Source organism: Neophocaena asiaeorientalis, unplaced genomic scaffold (genome assembly GCF_003031525.2).
Source record: "Neophocaena asiaeorientalis asiaeorientalis breed wild unplaced genomic scaffold, Neophocaena_asiaeorientalis_V1.1 scaffold1957, whole genome shotgun sequence".
Lineage (NCBI taxonomy): Eukaryota > Metazoa > Chordata > Mammalia > Artiodactyla > Phocoenidae > Neophocaena > Neophocaena asiaeorientalis.
In genome coordinates this window covers 1-6,601 of record NW_020172210.1, presented here as the reverse complement: position 1 = coordinate 6,601, position 6,601 = coordinate 1, and the positions used below count along the sequence as shown (strand labels likewise).

General features: G+C 40.1%; 1 long non-coding RNA gene across 1 annotated transcript; it reads left to right on the top strand.

Moving 5' to 3' along the window:
- On the top strand, positions 1-4,112 carry LOC112410898 (uncharacterized). The gene is made up of 2 exons (XR_003005525.1): positions 1-108; positions 3,431-4,112. It is a non-coding gene; the product is annotated as an uncharacterized LOC112410898 (long non-coding RNA).
- Positions 4,113-6,601: the final 2,489 nt, after the last annotated feature.

Sequence of the window (6,601 nt, the reverse complement as noted above, 5' to 3'; positions counted from 1 at the left end):
CTGCATCGGCAGGCAGACTCTCAACCACTACGCCACCAGGGAAGCCCTGTTTTGTGTTTTTAAAAGAGAAACACAAGTGCAGAAAAATCCCCTTTGAAATAAATATTGGTATGTTGCTGCGAGTGGCATGTCTGTAGGAGTACTGACATCACCTAGCTTTCTTCTGCGTCCTAAGGGTAATAAGTGATATGCCTCTGACGTGAAATACATTTGCACCATAAAACCTTAGAGGCTTAAAAATGCTTACTTCATGAGGTCTTTTAAAATCACTTGGGAAAGGGAAAAGTGCTTTTTAGTTGAGTATTGCTTACTATACTTGTCAGCTGCTCTGTGGGCATGAGATGGTAAATAGTTGTCTAGCTTGGAAATATCTCACCTTTTAAACATACTGCTGATGCAGGGGACACGGGCTTGTGCCCCGGTCCGGGAGGATCCCACATGCCACGGAGCAGCTAGGCCCGTGAGCCATGGCCACTGAGCCTGCGCGTCCGGAGCCTGTGCTCCGCAATGGGAGAGGCCATAACAGTGAGAGGCCCGCGTACCAAAAAAAAAAAAAAAAAATACTGCTTTGATGACAGTTTTATGCAGTTATTTCCCATGCCTTCACAATGGGGAAAGATTTTCATGTTAGTTTTCTTGTGTCTTCCGTTTAGAAAAAATACATAATGATGATTTATCATGTTCTTAATTTGGAGAAACTATAAGATCATTTATTTCTTTTCATCTAACTCACTTTTGTCTTCTCATAATACTCTTACCCGTCTATTAGAGTGGAGGAAAATATGTGCCTATTCTGCCTTCTATTTAAAGGTGCTGATAAATCCATGTGTTTTGTCACATTTCCCAAACGGTACATGTTGAGAGATGATAGAATTTCAGGGGCAGAGGATACCCTTTATGGAGATTTCATATATTTCTTGCTAGGTGTATATGAAATTGTTTCCCCTTTTGACTTCCTTGTTAATTTTTGGCTTTATTTGTACCCACCCTCTCCCCAGTCTAGATAGGTCTCCTTTTGGCTTCCTTGACACTTTTTCCTCCTAAGCCCTCTTTTTTTTTAGATTGTTTTTCTCTCTTTAATCGTTGCAATTTTGTGTTCCTTCTCTTCTCTGGTTGTATCACAGGGCTCATTCTGAACCTTCTCTATGTATTCCCTTAGGCGGTTTATCTTCTAAGCACAGTTACCACTGATACATTCTGTTAAATACGCCCTGCTCTTAGCACATCACCCCCTTGTTACTCTGCTCATTTCACCTGAGGCGGGTATGTGAATTTCTTCCCAAGTTCACTTCTGTAACTCTGACTGCCAGTTCCTTTTCCTTAGCTGTCTGTTGGACTTCCCTACTTGTTTTTCTCACTTGAAACTTAACAGAATTGAAAGCAGCATATTATTTTCCCCATCATCCCTCCGGATTCCTCTTATAAGGAGCAACACTAGTCTTTCGCTTCTTCGTTTTTGTTTTTCTGAGTTTGATTCTTCATTCTCCTTTGTTCAAGTGTTGTCAGAACCTACCTAGGGTTTTCGTGTTTTAAGAAAGCATTTGTTTATTAATGGAATTTTTTTAGTGGTTTTTTAGTTTTTAAAAAATTATATAAATCTTAGGAAGCATACAAGATAGAGTGGTATAACAAACACGTTTACTTACCACTCAGTTTCAACAGTCATCAATATTTTGCCAATCTTGTTTCATTCATCACCCCCACCAATTTTTTTTTGAGGGAGCTGGAGTATTTTAAATTAAATTCCAGACCTCGTATCACTTCACCAATGAGTACTTAACTTGGTATCTCTCAAAGATAAGGACTTAAAAAAAAATCACAATATATTATCAAGCGAAAATTAGGGGTAATTCCTTAACATTCAATAAAACTGAAATACTTTCAGAGTTTTTCAGTTGTCATTCTCTGTTCTACTTTAAAGTTTATCTAAGATTGGTTTTACTTTTTTTTGGCGGTACGTGGGCCTCTCACTGTTGTAGCCTCTCCCGTTGGTGGAGCACAGGCTCCGGACGCGCAGGCTCAGCGGCCATGGCTCACGGGCCCAGCCTGTCCACGGCATGTGGGATCTTCCCGGACTGGGGCACGAACCCGTGTCCCCTGCATCGGCAGGGGGACTCTCAACCACTGCGCCACCAGGGAAGCCCTGGTTTTACTTTTTGCTTAAACGTTTGGAATAACTCACAGTGAAGCTGTCTGAGCCTGAAATTTTCATTGTTTTTTTTTCACTTTTTAAATTAATATGTCATTTATAATAATCTTAGTATTAGTGCACTAATCTTTAGTGTATAGCTCAATAGATTTTTACGTGTGCATATACTCATATAACCGCCACTCTGATCAGATATAGTATATTTTCAGCACCCCAGAAGGCTCCTCATGCCATTTTGCTGTTATATCCACCCTCCAGAGATAATTTGTAGAAACTTTTGTCTTCTCCAAGGTCATAGAAATCCTCTTGGTTTTCCCCTTCACATTTATGTCTGATTTATCTCTAATTTTTGTTTATGTTGTGAGGTGTAGGAGTCAAGGCTCATTTTTGTCTCACGCACCATCTGTTAAGATCATTTCCCCCTGCCTAGTCCATTTAACATCTCTTGGAACTCACCACTTCGTTTTTATTTTTACAGTGTTGTGGCAGTAACGGTTTAGGTCACTCTTAGCTCATCCTCATGTCCATTCTCCCAACTTCAGTCCATTATACACACAGCTGCTTGGGTAATGTTCCTCTAAATGTTCATTTTAGTTCTTTGTTCAACAAATAAAAGTGATTGTGCATTGTCTATCATATAAAAATTAACTCTCCAGACCTTTTTTCAGAGTTGTATTTCCCTCATCTTCACTTCCCCCAAATCTTACCAATTACGGTGTCTGCTCCTGCCGGTATAATTTTTTCACCACCCCTCAAGTCAAATTGTTCATTTCTGTGCCTTTGCACAAGCTATCCTTTCTTTTTCTGAAGGTCTCTCCCTGCTAGTTCCTCATAACTATGCTGTTTTTGAAAATCTAGCCATAAAACCATTCTCAGAATCTTTTGGGATCAGCCCCACCTGGTTCTGTTTTGCTTCTCATCTATGTCCTGTCAGTGTGCAGACACGCAATACTCATTTCTGCTCTTACACGGTGAGTGTGCTTTTCACTTGTTCTGTGAATGCTGGTGTTTTATCTGTTTGTTTGAGTATAAGTTATTTGAGGACAGGAAATATATTTCCTTTCTTTAAAATAAAAGATGTATTTTCCCAGAGTTCTCATTACAGTGCTCCCTTATAGAGTAGGTGCTCAATTAAAATTGACTGACTGATGAAGTTATATAGTATAAGAGTTTTTTCCCCCTCCCGTTTTTGTATATCTGACCTTCACTCATTGCCTTGTTATTATGCCGCAGGTGAAACTGACTTTTCTCTTTTCCCCTCTTTCTGTGTGTGACTTGCAGCACTGATGCGGGTGACAGCCCTTTTGGCACCACCACTTCCACCAATCTGGAACAGCCTCAGGTTATCCCCTTTCAAGGTGACGTTCTGGGGGATCTTTTAAACCTTGACCTTGGTCCCCCAGTCAATGTGCCACAGGTATCCTCCATGCAGATGGGAGCAGTGGATCTCTTGGGAGGAGGACTAGATAGTCTGGTAAGCATCTTTCTTCTTTCTTTTGGTTATTTAAATTCTTTTTATTTTCAAATTTCTGGGGTTATTTTTAATTCTTGATATGCTGAAGAACATTAAATTATTCCGCTTTTTAGAACTAGACCTTTCCTTGATGAGCAGAGCAATGTCCTTTGATAAAGGACAGGATTATTTTTTCTAGAGATTTAATTGATACTGTTCATCATTGGTATGGGATATGTCTACAAGTGTGCATGATTATTTTGTTGTCCTGCCTCTGAATGGAACTTTTGATGTTTAACCAACCTAGTCACCTTTCCAGAGCTTATTGTTGCTCCTGCTGCTTAACTCTGGATAGCCCCTGTAATTCCCCTTCTGACCTGAACATCATTCAGATGACCTCATAGTGATCACCCTATTTTGAGGCTTTCAAACTTTTGCCTTTTTTGTATTTTGTTGGCTTATGCCTTGTCTAATTCCAAAAGGTTCATTGGAGCCATTTGTGTTTTTTTTTTTTAATGTATCTTACTTATAGTTGAGAAGTACTTCTTTTTTTTTCATTGCAGTATGCAGGCCTCTCACTGTTGTGGCCTCTCCCGTTGCGGAGCACAGGCTCCGGACACGCAGGCTCATTGGCGTGGCTCATGGGCCCAGCCGCTCCGCGGCATGTGGGATCTTCCCAGACCGGGGCACGATCCCGTGTCCCCTGTATCGGCAGGGGGGCTCTCAACCCCCGCGCCACTCCCGAGATGTACTTCTTGATTGGTTCTTTCTTCCCCTTTTCCATCCACACCCACCCACTCCACCCTGTCATACTTCCAATTTAATTAGCTTCCAGGATTCTAATACTAAAAGGCTCCAATGTCCAGAGTATCTGTGAATATGTGCCACCAGTGGAAGCCAATTAGTTACTGTTGCTGTAAAAGATAAATGAGAAATATTAAGGATGACCTTCCATCTGTGTAGAGAAGGCCAGAAAAATAGCAGGTCTCATCACACAGCTCCCTGCAAATTAGATACTTAACTGTGGTGGAATTAGAGGGGCTTTTTTAGCTGAACACTTGAAAATAAGTTGTTCATCAACCTGATGACTATAAATATGCCCAACAAACTGATTTATTTCCCAGCATCAGAAATTGGAAGGCAATGCCATAGATACAAAAATATATGTTCTCAGAGATTACATAAACAAAACGACCTTACTTTCTGCTTCATACACTGGCATTTTCTCTTCTACTTTTCGAGCAGTATTATGTCTGGGATTTATGCCAGCTGGTACAGGTACATTTACTTTTGGCTGACAGAGAGCCTGAGGAGATAGGGTTACCGTCATATCTTTGTGGGTGATGCGTTTTACTAATGGAAGTCACTGCTTCCAGAGTCTATACACTGACCAAGCTCTGGACTCTAGCTAATGGTGACACAAATGAGCACTGCTTTTGTCTTCCTTGGGAATAAAAGCATTTGCTTTTCATTTTCATATCTCTAATGAATAGAGTTGACTGAATAGCTTCCTCGTGTGATATCCTGCGTTGCTATATAACCTCCTTAATAGACTCAGGAGACTGACAAATGAATATTGAATATTCATGGAGACTCTCAGAAATCCCTTATAAACACTGAAATAGCTCATCCTATTCTGTTGACACATGAGCTACAAGTTAAATGTTACATCCTCCCCACAGTTATGCCTTACCAACCCTGCTTATTTCCCTAGTTGTTTACGACATAGTGGACTTGCTGAACCTAAGAAGACAAATTAAGTTTGAAGGATGGAGGGGAGAAAGAGGCTCTATATTTTGATGTTGACTGGCCTAGGATTCTGTCGTCTTGTTTCTTAACCCACTTTAGCATGGAAGGGAAAGAAACATGTTATTTCTATTTGGCTTTGTATCAGCTCTTGCTGGCCCTTAAAACTAGTGAGTTTTCTCCTTATATTTTACACAGCTAATTCAGTCATGTGTCAGAATTCTGGCAAGTTCACATCAGATAGAAAAACAATTAGAACTTTCTCAGATTGTAGTAGCCCAAGTCACACATGGGCCTTTTTTCATTTTCTTTTTTTGCAAAGGATATTCTCTTTGGGGTGGAGAATAAATTGTTTTTATAATTGGATTTCTAAATATTATACAGCCTTTGCTAGATAGGCCCAGTAATGTTTCTGTGTAACTCTAAATTTTAGCTTATTCTGACTTTGGGATTCAAAATGGTATGATTGGTGCTATAGCCCCAGAAAGTGTTTACATGCAGGTTTCTTCAGCTTATTCTGTGATATAAATATGTCCCAGAAATCAAAATGAGGAGTAAAAGCCCTTCTTTTTGCTTTGGATCTGTATGTAGTTAAATATATATCACTCAGAGAACCAAGATTCCTTTTAAGAGAACATCACAAGGAAGAGGCCTAAATCTGGCTGTGTGAGAGACGAGTTTCTGTGGCAGCAGTAGTCTATGCCAGTTTTAAAATGCTTTTATTGTTCTTACGTAAATTATCTAATTTAAAGAGGAAAATAGTTCTCAAAGTTTTTACTTAGTCTATACAGATAGTGCTGTTTCTTGAATGAATTGTTGCCTTACAGCAGTGCTTCTCAAGCTAATGTGTACATAAATCAACTGGAGATCTTGAACAAGACAGATTCTTGTTGCTCTGGGGTGAGACCTAGGAGTCTGCATTTCTAACAAACACCCAGGTCTGTGGACCACATTTTGCATAGTAAAGACATAGAGTATCTGTGATCACTGTGAACCACTTCACTTTAGTGTTTGAATAGCTGTTGGTAAACCCAGATGCCTTGTTCTCTTGGCTTCAGTAGTAAACACACTCCTGGAAAGGGGGCTCCTGCTCTGCCTCAGATGGAGAGAGGGCAAGAAACTCTTGAAATTATTTTGTTAAAGGTCTGTCTTTCACTCTTTAGGAAGAAGAATGTTGCTGGGTGTGGTAGAAATTGACCCAGGTCCCCATTTAAAATATGGCCTGGATTAGAGTTATGTGATTGTCTGGCAAG